The sequence below is a fragment of the Pseudopipra pipra genome, chromosome 3 (assembly GCF_036250125.1).
Source record: "Pseudopipra pipra isolate bDixPip1 chromosome 3, bDixPip1.hap1, whole genome shotgun sequence".
Taxonomy (NCBI): domain Eukaryota; kingdom Metazoa; phylum Chordata; class Aves; order Passeriformes; family Pipridae; genus Pseudopipra; species Pseudopipra pipra.
This window is the reverse complement of record NC_087551.1, coordinates 13019870-13033150: the sequence shown is the minus strand read 5'-3', so window position 1 is coordinate 13033150 and position 13281 is coordinate 13019870. Positions and strand designations below refer to the sequence as shown.

The window sequence follows — 13281 nt, the reverse complement described above, 5'->3', positions numbered from 1 at the left end:
AGCTTCAAAATCTCCTTAATCAGTAAAAGCCACCTGGATAAAGCAATTTAGACAGCTGTATAGAACCAACTAGTATTGTCAGCATTATTGTTCCCCAGAACCAAGAAACTGGAATATTATAACCAAAACCCACACATAGCCGCAAAGAAATGACACAGTTATCTTAATGATTAGTTTAAATAAAATCATAAGCATAAATGAATAGGCAGCATAAATGAATAGGCAGCTATTCATATCACTATGGAAGTAGCCGATGGGGGGGTTTTGTCGAAATGTGATGTAAAGGATCACTTTTACACAACTCTTGCCCCACAATGCTACAAGAATACCTTTCATATTTCTTTCATTTGCTGTTGGGGAAAGCCTTGAAGGCTTCAGCAAAGCTCAGAGAAGGAAATGCTAAATATCCTTCCAGTAACTGAACACAAGTAACAAAATTGATGAAGTAGAGCTATGAAAGAAGAGCAAATAGGTATATAGTCAATTCAGGTGAGTTTAGAACTACTTATTACCTACAGCAGAAAATGTCTGGTTTTTTTTTTCCTCCACAGATTTAGGATATAAGTAATTTTCCATTAAAATTAATGAAAATTCTCATCAAATTCAATGAAACAGGATCAATCCTATAATTCTGTCTAACTCTAATGGCAGTTATAGCTACAAAACAGGTGCCTAAGGGGACTTAAGGCAAAATGGCAAAATGCTGAGATTATTTAGTGCAGGTGAAAATGACACTGAGATCATAAAACACAAGAATAGAGACTGCTTAGACTAGGGAAAATGAAGACATGGGGGAAAAAAGCTCCAACCTAACTGTTGTTGCCGGTTGTATTGATCAGGATCAGAAAGCAGAAGAACTTTCCAGCACAGAGAGAAGGCAACAAAAAGAGATCTCTAAGTTGAAACTGATGAAGTGAGTGATAGGTTAAAATAATCAATCCTGTCTGCCCCTCCATGGATCAATCCACATATACAATATGACAACAATTCATTGTTACCTATTCATCTTGGTGCTTGCTATCCCAAAGATGGCAACCCCAACATAAAGCTTATCTGGCTTAAAAATTTCTTCCCCAGAAAGAATCCACGCCTTGCAGTCTGTAATGTCCGTGCCCGTGTGAAATGCCACAACCTCTCCTGGGCACAGGGAGGGTGGGACCCTCTCAGCCTGTGAAGAAACATTCATACACTGCTCTGCAGGCTGTCAGGGCTTCAGCTGCCCTCTCTCTATTCCAGTGGTCTAACAGATACAACGTTTTTCCCCACAGTGAGATTACTTCTGATCACCTTAAATCAATCCTTCCTTGTCTTTGTACCTTTGAATATTAGTTTTCAGACTTCTGCTTTGCTTCTCTTACCTCCCAAAGTCCCCTCCACTTCATTAGAATTGTTTTGATTCCAAGTGTGCTTCTAAAAGACAGAATTTAGTTTCAATAAAACACTGTATCTTATCTCTTGAACACATTATTGGGGCTCTCACTTCCTTCTGTTTTTTTTTCCTTTCCTTTTATATTCTGGGGTGTGCACACTTTCCCCTCTGTGATGCTAATAAGGTATTCATTATGCACCTCCATGCTGAGTCCAGGGATTTAATTTCTTAACTTTTTCCTTTCAGGTGGTTTCTAATTTCTTTTAAATAAAAAAAAAGTTTCCTTCTTGCAGTCTACTATTGCTTTTTTACCCCATGGTGTGATACCTCTGAACAACGTTTGAATTGCTGACCTCGCCCTGTCACTCATCTCCTCATAGATGCTCAGAACTACAGAGAGACATACCTGGCATTTTTACCTCTGTCATTGTGGTTAACTGACTTAGTAATTCTACAAAAAAAATTACTTTCACAGAGGTGTTAACACTGTTCGTTTTGTGGAGTAGGTGGAGATCCACAGACAGACACAACCAATACCCATGGCGAAGTCCTGAGGAGCTGTGGAGGGCTCCGGTGCAGTTTCTAACCATAGCTCTTCACACAGCTTTTTTGAGGGCCAGCTCAGCTGCCTAAGAGCATTGTTTGGGCATCTGAAGTACTTTGAAAAATGTTATTTTATTGCTATTCTGTTACTTACCTGCCTTGCACCAGGGCTGCAGAGCTGTATGTATTGTCTCAAGGGAGGGAGGGACCCTGACAGTGGTGTCCCAGCTGGTGACAGGAAAGCGGCAGCTCTGCAACCCGGAGCTCCTGCTCCCGAGGCAGCGATTCCCTCCTGAGGCATGTTGGCTGTGGGGAGAGATGTCCCCTGAGGAGAGACCAGGGCCAGACACACAGGAAGGAGTTGTTTTAATATACATAATGCTTTCAGAGTTTACCTTTTGGTTTCTCTCTAGTGAATTGTGAGGATCAGCTGCAAAATATATACAATTATCAGCCAGGTTATTGAGACAGGTAAAGGTTATTCTGCTAGGTAGAGGGAAGTAGAGAGTGGGGCTGCTGAGGCTGTAGGTGCAATTAAAGTCAGTGTATAAATGTTTACCTTTCATTTAAAAAACTGTGAGAAAATACTTGATTATATTCCTAAATTTAATTCTCCATGGTTGTTGTAGTTGAAAAGGGAGAGGACATTTTCACGAGGAAGAGGCCAGGAGCACTGTGCAATGGGAAGAAATGTGATCTGTAATGTGACCTCTGTGAAAACCTGTGAAACAGTGTGAAGACATCTGTTTTACGATGGTTAAGTAATACCCAAGCCTACTCATTTTCATTTGTGTCAGAGCTGCCTTGCCATCTGACTGTCATCTGGCTTCCTTTCCAATTTTATTACATTAGGGAAGTGGATGGAGAAAACTCTGAAAACACACAATAAGCAATAAAATAAATAAAAGAAAGCAAACTAGATTTATTAAATCAAGCAACTTATGCAACATAAGGCAGTTACTTATAGTGCTTGCATTTTAAAAAGGTCAAATTAAATTAACCATTATTTTTTACCAGCATTGCCCACAATTGTCTCAGAAATTTAATCTAAATGGGACGATATAAAGCATTAATTTGCTCAAACACTCTCAATCACTTTCTTACTGGACACAAACCAAGTGCAATGAAGGAGGAGACTCATTTTTGGATTATTTGTGTATCTGATAGATTTGCAGTTAGGACTGCTGTTATTATTTTTTAGGCATGATCAGAATTAAACAGGCTGGACAGAAACTGTTCTTTCTTATTGTTTCTTTGGGTGAAGTTACAGAAAGCAAAAGAAAATGGTTTTACTCCTGCATAGTAGAAATGCGTTCATAAAATTTTTAAATGGCTCAACTGAAATGCCTACAAGCTTCACTGCTGCCCACATGAAATGAAAAATTTTTTATATGCTTATACCTCCATGTGCCCAATATATTATTTATATTGGAGAAAGATGAGACAAGAGAGAAAAAGGCTGCTGTACTCAGGAAAGCAGACTAAACAGTCTCTTGATAAAAAATAAAACAACAAAAGATCCCTAAGTACATTCAGTACTTTTATTTACCTCTTTCACTATTTTAATTTTAGCTAGCAAAGTAAAAAATTATTTGAATTTGTTACTCCAGAACAAAACAGGAATTCCTCCTCTGTCTATTAGCCACAAATATCATTTTGTCAATGTTTTCTGTGGTATTTTTTCAGAGATATTCAGAAACCTTTGTGACTCCTCTGCTGTGCCCAGGAGAGAGGGAATCACAGCAGCTACCAGACAATACTTCCATTACAGAATATCCAACAATTTCAGAAATATCCTAATATTTTACAGGGAACTTTTATCCCTCAAGGCACATAACATCGCATCTGACATCAATCTCTCCAATAGCTAGTGGCATTTGAGGACTAATATCAAGCATCTACAGAATATGTGAAAGATTACAGAGATGTTGGAAGTGATGCAATTGCTTCACAATTTAAACCAGAGGGTCTGTGAAGTCACCACCACCTTTTTAGGGCTGTTTCTTGTGCCACAAGACATGCACGTGAAAAATGTAAGCAGTGTCCTGCTCCACTTACTGTGCCCCATCTTGCAAATCTAGGCTAGATTTAAAATTTCATGTGATTCTATTTCAAACTAAAGTTTGCCTGTGGTGAACTTAAATTCTTGCTAACTATACTGGCAGGAAAGTTGTCACCTTTCACAGCAAAGAAGCCAAAACTGGAACTAGGATAGAGAAAGAAGAATCTTCCTGATTACAAACTCTTTAAGCAGGTTCCTGGAGACTCTGATGACTAGGTCAGCTTGGATGGATGCACAGAGAAGTGCTCTGTTCAGTCGTGAAACAAGGAGGTAGTAAGCTCTCAAAGGTAACAAACAAGTTGTTCCGAGACAAGTAGAATGAATGCCACCTTTCTCTGTGGATTTGTGTCTTTAAGTTCCACACTCTGGAAGTAAAAATGTCATTTAACAGAGTTAATGACATCAGTTCCCCTTCCTATTCACTGTGCTCTTGCTTCAGTAACCATTAGTCCTATTCCCTAGCCAAGAGAGCAGTATCTCCAGTATACCCCATGCTTCTTCCCAGTCCCTTGCCACCTTCCCTTCATACCCTATGCTTCCTTTCCCTAGTTGCAAAGTGATATGAGGTTGCATTGCTGCAGTTTGAAACTAGACACCTATGCTAACTGGCCAAACATGCGTTGAATGGTGAAGCGACAGGCCAACAAGAACAAATATACTACTTGGCTACTTTTTCCTGAGGATAAAACTGTCACGGTCTCTTTCTTCTACAAAGCCACTGATTTTCATGAAACTTGTAGAAATGTAATTATCTTTCAGATCTCCAACCTTTTGTCTGGAGTGCTTAAAACTTGACATTGCTTTCTGGGTAATGGGTGTGTAAAACTCCGAGCCCGGGGAGCTGCCGGCTCACAGGATTGGCTATGAAGTTTTGCTTTAATATATTGATATAGGGTTCTTTAATACCTCGAGATAGCATCAAGAGAATAAGCCACAGCCTTGTTCCCAAGGAATTTTTTTATTAATTTAAGGGAGAAAATAAGGGGACTTGGCCAAAGTTCAAAAGGACACCACACAAGCTAGACAAAATATTCCACCACAATACTGATTCAACATATACTATTAATCCACAACAGTTAAGTCAAAATCCAGTAAACTAGCAACACTTAAATGAAGATCCAATACACCAACAACACAATGCAAAATCCAACCAAGTCCACAATGCCTAAATTAAGATTCAATCCCTCCAGCTTCAAACCACCCTAACCCTCAAGAAGGGAGCAGAGAAAGAGAAGCAGAGGGATCAAGAGAGGAGAAAGAGGGAGAGACATATTATATAGCTACCACTGAGGCCTTGTAGAAGACCAGCTCTCACAAGTCATTGGACCATAACAGGGCCACGACACGAGGCAAACACACTCTCTTGGTTTTATCTGCTCTGGTCTCTATGGCCAACCCCTCCAGGAGGGGTCTCTGACCCACCAGCCACCCTGGGGGTTCCAGGCCAGGGTGAGTGTCCTCACTCTCCCTGCCAATCTGAGCCTGGCTTAGAGGCTCAAGGAGCTGTGGTGTGTTATGGTTTTCCTGGGCTGTTCGTGACTGACAGCTACTCCAGGGCTTCCCCATGTGGGCTCCAGGGGCTGCCATGAAGGATGGAATGCCACCCTAGGTGGAGGTTCAACCCATCCCTTCACCCTCTACACACACACACACACACACACACATTCCCCACAAGTTGGTTCTGATCCAGTAATAACTGATCTGGTGTCTAACAGGGTGGGAGGAAGTCCCCTGGCAGAGAGCAAACTTAATTTTTCCTTCAGAAAATAAGATAAAATAGTATCTGGAATGTGTTCATCCTAATAAACTTACCCTTGACCAACTGATCATGTAGGTTTCTGGGACGGGAACAGCATCTATCACAAGAGTGAAGTTCTTGAGTGCAGCATATGCTGCATATCTTCCATTCTTGCAGTTGTCTTTACAGAACATGTCTTATTCTTCAAAGATCTCAGAATAATCTGTAAAAATGGAGAAGGAAAGAACATTTTAAGGACAATCACACCCGAAATCAGGGTTAGGAAGAAAAAGGAAATAGGAACAGGGCAGAAATAGGCAACTCTGCATTAGTCAGCAGGAAATCCTGCTGTTAGGCTTTGACAATTGATTTAATTTAGATTTAAATTTAGCCTGATTAGTTTATTTTTAGTTGCTGCAATTAACATATCTATTAAAACAGATAATTAGACTTATGTTTAAATGTAGTTCCTGGAATCAACAAGAACAAGCACAAAAGAGTTATTCCCATGGGTGTTACACGTGTTTGTAACCTGAGCCTATACTCCTGAGTGAATCACTGGGAGCCTGACAGTTGATATACCCAGGCACTGACATGTGTATAACAGGAGTTAAGTATGATCCACATTTGGGTTTCAGGTTTTCTGTAGTTGCAAAGTGAATTGCATGATGTGGGCTACCTTACTCTGGGTGTGAGCAGAACCCATCTAGACCATCGCTACCACTTCACCTGCAGGAAGGTGCTGGGCACCGCATGCTAAAGTTACTGCCCGTGCACTAGGGCAGGGATACAAAGATGTCAGACCTATTGTAGAAGTATGTCATTCCTACATCACTCCTGCACACCAAATCCAGTACTTTTCACAGTGCCAGTCTTCCTGCACAGGACATCGCTGAATTCTTTCCTCTTGGGCGGCTGGACAGACAGCAGCCTGGCCAGACCTAACAAGCAGTCTCCCATCGAGGTCGCTGCCCTTCTCAACAGATGTAGGAAGGGCTCAGAATCCACACTGATAAAATTTCCACGTGCAACATGTTCAATAATATCTAGATGTGGGAGTTTCAAGCACCACACAATGTGAAAAGTTTAGCCCTGAGGCCTCTGGTGAAAGGAGAAAAGAGGAGATCTGGTGGGAATACCCAGATTCTCCGTTTCCAGTATTCTTTAGCCTCACAAGGCATAGGTAATGAAATACAGAGAAATTAGTCTGAGTATTTATCAGCTAGGCAAATTGCAGGCAGGAACATTAGCACAGACACCAGATATTTAATGTATTTTCTTGCTAATCTTAATTTTTCTGACACACTCTACCAATGCATATCATTCTAAGAGAGCTTCAGAATACAAACCAGGTAGAAGTTCATGGTCTACACTGATCTTTTGTCCTAGGTCAAGCCGAAATGCTTCTCTCACACGGACAAGCATCTAAGTTCCCTTTTAGACAGATGTTAGAACAATGTTGCCATGCAAATAAAGTTCTACACTGTCTTTGACACTCCAACCAAACGTTCATGCATTGAAAAAGCTAATTACCAGTTTTTTTTTCAAAGAACACAAATCCTATTCCTTAGGCTTTCTGTAAAATAGCTATATTACGAATACCATTTATGAGCTGCCCAAAAAGCACAAAGCCATGTTCCCTGACAAAGGCCTTCACACTATTTTTATAATTTGACATTTTCAAAACAAGCTAATTAATGGAGTCAGCTCTTAAAACTCTAATTGAACATCAAAGTATGCCAGTTAATTAAATTACAAAGAGTACATTAGAGCCAGGACCTGGACTTCCTTCCAGCATTCTAAGAGTTTGGTACGAATGTTAGCATTCAGACAAAAGGAAGTTTCTTATGTATGTGTATATATATATATACACACATATGGATTTATATTTATAAGGCTCAGTATGGTGGTCAAATTTTTGTCTTCAGTTAACATTATAAAATAATCAACTGTCAACATAAATTCAACAGTTTCACCTCAAATGAGATAAATATTAATGCAAACTTTCTCTGCCCTTTGGGCAGAACAAAACTGAATATACTCAAACTTATGTCTTGATTTTGCAAGTGTAAATTTTTCTGCATGCAAGAGAAAATGCAGGATCTTTATAACATAAGCTTGTAATGTGTGCAAAAGTTCTATCATATCTGTAAATGCTTACATACAAAATCCATATGCTAGGATACAGACGGGCTTAATTTGCTTAAACAAAAAAATATAGAAATAGTTCATAACAACTTGTCATTACTGAAAGTTCAGTGATTTAGCACTAGGTTCTGAGTGTGATCTGGATTTAATTCTGTATCAACAGCCACCATTGATAAAACTGATTCACACTTTAGTTAAATAAATAAATATTTATTTGACAGAGTTTTGTTTTTCAATTAAAAATTTATCCTGACCAAAGAGGACACATTGTTAAAAGAGCTTGCTACTAGAAAAAAAAGTATACATTCAATAATTTGGGGAGGTTCTGACACACTATCTAAACAATAGTTGTATTCTATTTGTAATGTGTAAGGCACTGAGCTAGATGACATTGCATTACAGCTGATAATAAAGAGGCTTTTCCAAAGCAAATATATCATTCATCAATAATTTCAGATCTTTCCACTTGAAAAGTCTCTGGAGATTATGCACACATTTTATATCTATGTATACATACACCTCCTTATAAATAAGTATATAATCAACATCACACTTTGCCAAACCCCCTGCACTCCCAGTAGAACATAAAGGGAATGAAAAAGATCACAAAATCATAGAATCACAGAATGGTTTGTGTTGCAAGGGTCCTTAAAGACCATCTAGTTCCTACACCCCTCCCATAGGCAGGGACATCTTTCACTAGACCAGGTTTCTCAGAGCTCCATCTAGCCTGGCCTTGAACACTTCCAGGGATGGGCCACCCACAACTTCTCTGGGCAACCTATTCCAGTGTTTCACCACCTTCACAGCAAAGAACTTCCTCTTAATTCTAAACTAAACCCTCTCTCTTTCAGTTTGAATCCACTCCCCCTTGTCCTGTACTATATGCTCTTGTATATAGTCCCTTCCCATCTTTCCTATGGTTCCCTTCAGGTACCAGAAGGCTGCAATTAGGTCAACCTGAAGCCTTCTCTTTTCCAGGCTGAACAAACCCAGTTTCCCCAGCCTTTCCTCACAGGAGAGGTGCTCCATCCCTCTGATCAACTTGGTGGCCCTCCTCTGGACTTGCTTGTTCCTTCTGTGCTGGGGGCCCCAGACCTGGACACAGCATTTCAGGTGGGATCTCACCAGAGGAGAGGAGAGGGAGAGAATCACCTCCCTTGACCTACTGCCCACGCTGCTTTTGATGCAGCCCAGGACAAGAAGGGCTTGCTGGGCTTCAAGTGGGTCATTTCCAGCCTCTCATCCACCAGCACCCCCAAGTCCTCGTCAGGGTTGCTCTCAACCTGTTCATCCCCCAGCCTGTATTGATACTGGGGGTTGCCCCAATCCAGGTGCAGCACCTTGAACTTGGAATTGTTAAACTGCATGAGATTCCCACTCTCAAGCTTGTCCTCGTCGTCCTGTATGACACCAAGATAACATTGTTAGAATTAAATGTGTAATGTAATGTTGTAGCGACTGATTTCATGGACCCAGGTTGTATGGACAAACTGAACCTTTTATTGATTACAACCTTTGGTATATATAGGGTTTGGGGAAGGGGTGGGCATGCCATTCCTTTCATAGCCGGGTTTGGAGGAATGGACACACAAGGGGTATTTTTCCATTAAATAGGTAAGCAAGCAGTTTTTCATTACAATTACAACCACTGATGGGGCAAAACAAAGCCATAAAGAGAGCTATCAGGTGTGGTTTACAAGACTGTTGGTTTGTCTTGCTTATCACAGATGGTGCAAGACTTCAATCAGTGAGTGCAAACAGTTCTTCCTTGCTTTTGCTTAAATCCCAAGGCTTTTTGCTGAGATCTCTTCTCACTTCTGCAGTGTCATGAAGAATTTGCATTCCCACATAATATTTCAAAAGCAGTCTACTTGCTTCAACACTAAAAAATATCAAGGAGACTAAATTAATTTGAGCTTTAAACTTAAGAACATTTCATGGCTCTGATTTCTGTATTCTTTGCTATTTGGTATGGAAAAAGCAATGAGATTAAAGCTTTTGAATAAGAAAGTGCTAACTTGTTTATACTATATTTTGGCAATAATCCAAGTGGGGGAAAAGAAAAGGTGTCTGGCAAGAAGCTCCAAACAAAGGAATTAAAAATTAGGTTTCATAATGCATAAATAAAAAAAAGAACTCAATTGTTTTCTTAATAGTCAAAAATTCTCTGAGGTTCAGGATATCCTTGATCAGTTCCCTTGTGATATTTTCCAGAAGAAATCCCACCCCCCCAAAGTTCCAAATTAATATGAAGCATTCACTTCTGCTTGGCAACAGCTAATTATGCATTTGCAGTACAACTCATCATAGAGGAATACAAGGTAATTACTGTCCCAGAGGTATTCCTTGTACTGTAGTTGGGATGACATATACTGTATACTGTAGTTGAGGTGATGCATCTTGTGTCCAAGTATTATTTCTAAAAGCACACACCTCGACTACTCTTCAGGTGCATTTCTCTACTGATGAATGTACTAAAGGTTCTACCTCAATGGGGAAAAGAATTAGCATACTTTCTACCTGGAAAGTGACTTAAATGTTTGCAGTGTAGACAGGTCAGAAACTTGCTGGGTTCCACCTAATCATGCCAAGGAAGAAAAAGTCATGAGGAACATGTGACAGACAGCAACCTACCCTTAGAAACCATGTGTATTCCTCTTATGTCCAGAGGCAGGGTTTTTCGGAGCAAAACCAAGCCTCCAACAAACCAGAGCACTAGTTCTTCTAGACACAAACACCAGAAAGTACAGCTGACACTACTGATATGGAAATGACAAATGCATGGTGTAAGGTTTTTTGTGAATGGAATAGAAGACAGGAGCAGCAGGTTTATGCAGCTGGTGGAGCAGGATGGGGCATAGCCTGCTTGTCTGGAAAACAGACATCTTGACACCACCTTGCAGCACTTCCCTCCAGCAGCCCAAGGTCAGTACATTTCACATTTTCATGATCAAAGATCAACAGGCAGTGTAGAGCAATTCACTCCAGGGAATGCAGAAGGTGCCTGACAACCAGACCTTCTCCATTATTGTGGAGTTTAAAGCAGCACAACAAAATGGCACATTACCCAGACAGCTGAATGTCTCCATCAATGGCTTGAGCATGGCAGTGAGATGCAGCAGAGAAGGCTCTGATCTAGAATACCTCAGATTTCAACTGCACTTCCAGCACAAGCATTGACCTGCTGGGTGATCTTGCACTAAACCCTGTTACCTCCCCAAGTTCGTTTGCTTTTTCATCCTTTCTTAACTCTGAGGGAGCAGGAACTTTGGAGTTTGATCTGTAAGCTTCAAGGGTGCCCTGAAGCACTCCAGGAACTCAAATCAAAAAGTTTACATCAAAAGTACAAAGTTACAGATTTTTTAGTTGTCACCTCGGATGCCCCTAGTGTCCAGCAACCAGCCCAAACCTACACTGAGGGTAAAAGGCAGAAAAATGTCCTTACTGTCTTTCTGGGTGGGCAAGATTGTGAAGCTCCTATAACTAATCTCCACAGTGACACATGTCAACTGATCAGCCATGGGCAATTTTAGACTTAAATGGAAAAAGACAGTGACAATTGAGTAAGAGCAGCATCATCTGAGGCTAAAAGATAACAAAGAGTTGCTGAAGTGAAAGCAGCACCAAATTCCTCTTCTACTTTATCTGTTGGCTTCACCTCCAACTCTTGGCTATTCTTTTGTCTTCCAATACTAAAAGCCATCACCAGGTCCTGCATCAGCCAACAGATGAAGAGCATGTTACCCACTTACTTAGTCAGCAAAGCTCAATGTAAAAGCACAAAGAAAAGCTGACATGCAAGGTTGCAGCAACACAGGGTAGTGAGGGATCACTCAGGAATTCTCACATACCAAGCCAATGTTTAACAGCAGTATAAACATAGGCTCCAGGAATGTCTGTAAAAATGAATCTGCTCAAACAAAAGAGCTTATAAACTAAGTTAAGAGAAAAGTGAAGGAGAAGGAAGGGTGAGGCAGAAGGACACGGGGATTATGTGGTTGCTTGGGAAACTAATACATATCAATAGAAGATAAGACAGTAGAATTGTTTGGGGATTTTTTAAATGCAACTGTCTTAACTTTTAGTCTATAAATAGCCACGGTCAAAAGTCTCCTTAGGGAAACATGCTCAAGGAGTAATTTCAGCAGAAGAATGTAGGATGCCTGTCCTGTGGAAGCAGGCATGGAGATTCTGGCAAAGGAGACATTGGGCATGAAAGGGAAAATTGCAGTGAGCTTAGCTTACTTTGAGCAGACCAGGCAGTCACGACAGCATATGTCAAAGAAACAAAAAGTAAAAAAGAGATGACTTCAAGTGCTGAGAGTCTCTAGACTGAGAAAACCTTAGAAAAACCCCTAAATTACATTTTCTATTTGAATTAAACAAAACTAAGGCACTGGCTACACTCATATGCCACTTACAGGTTTTTTTCTGACTTGTTGGTTTATTTTTGTCCTAGTTAAAATGCAACATAATTAAACGAAATTTAACACACCTTAGTATTTAAAAAATATTATAAATAAATATCTGAAAGGGATATGCCCATCAAAAAACCCAATAGCCCCAAGAAAGCAGTAGGTTGCAAAGAATGTAGATATCAAGCTTCAAATGGTGTGGCAATAAGGTAAGAGGAAAATGTTCCAGCTTGAGCAATCTGAAAAGTAAGTAACTGTCATGGTTTCATCTCAGCCAGCAACCAAGCACCATTCAGCCACTCGCTCACTCCCCCACCAGTAGGATCAAAGTAATTGGAAGGGTGAAAGCCAGAAACCTCATGGGTTGAGATAAAGACACTTTAACAGAGGAAGCAAAAGCCATGCATACAAGTAAAGAAAAACAAATAACTAGTTCTTTGCTACCCATGGGTAGGCATGTGTTCAGCCATCTCCAGGAGAGTATCATGCGTAACAGTTACTTGGGAAGACAAACACCATCATTTCAAACGTCCCCCACCACCACCGCTTCCTCCTTCTTCCACTTTATATACTGATACTCCACTTTATGAGGATGATGTCATATGGTATGGAATATCCATTTGGTCAGTTTGGCTCACCTGTCCCTGCTTTGTCTCCTCCCAGCCTCTCATGCACCCCCAACTTCCTTGCCAGTGTGGCAATACAAGAAGCAGAAAAGGCCTTGGCTCTGTGTAAGCACTGTTCAGCAATAACAAAAACATCCATACCATCATCACTGTGTTCAGCACAAATCCAAAACATAGCCCCACACTAGCCACTGTGAAGATAATTAATTCTACCCCAGCCAAAACCAGCACAGTAACTTTGATTGCCTTTTAGACATAAGCCACACAAAAAAGAAATGTAATGTGCATGGGCCAACGATGGCTCATACATAAGCTTATATATATAGATTATATCCATGAGTACTAAAGCACAAACATGGAAACTGATGCCTTAAGCC

The 13281-nt window shown here is 40.4% G+C and overlaps 1 long non-coding RNA gene across 1 annotated transcript; it reads right to left on the bottom strand.

The window, feature by feature from the left end:
- Positions 1 to 1624: 1624 nt before the first annotated feature.
- LOC135412478 (uncharacterized) lies at positions 1625 to 11094 on the bottom strand. Its single transcript, XR_010429672.1, has 3 exons — positions 10931 to 11094; positions 5787 to 5935; positions 1625 to 2237 (listed from the first exon to the last, which is right to left on the bottom strand). It is a non-coding gene; the product is annotated as an uncharacterized LOC135412478 (long non-coding RNA).
- Positions 11095 to 13281: the final 2187 nt, after the last annotated feature.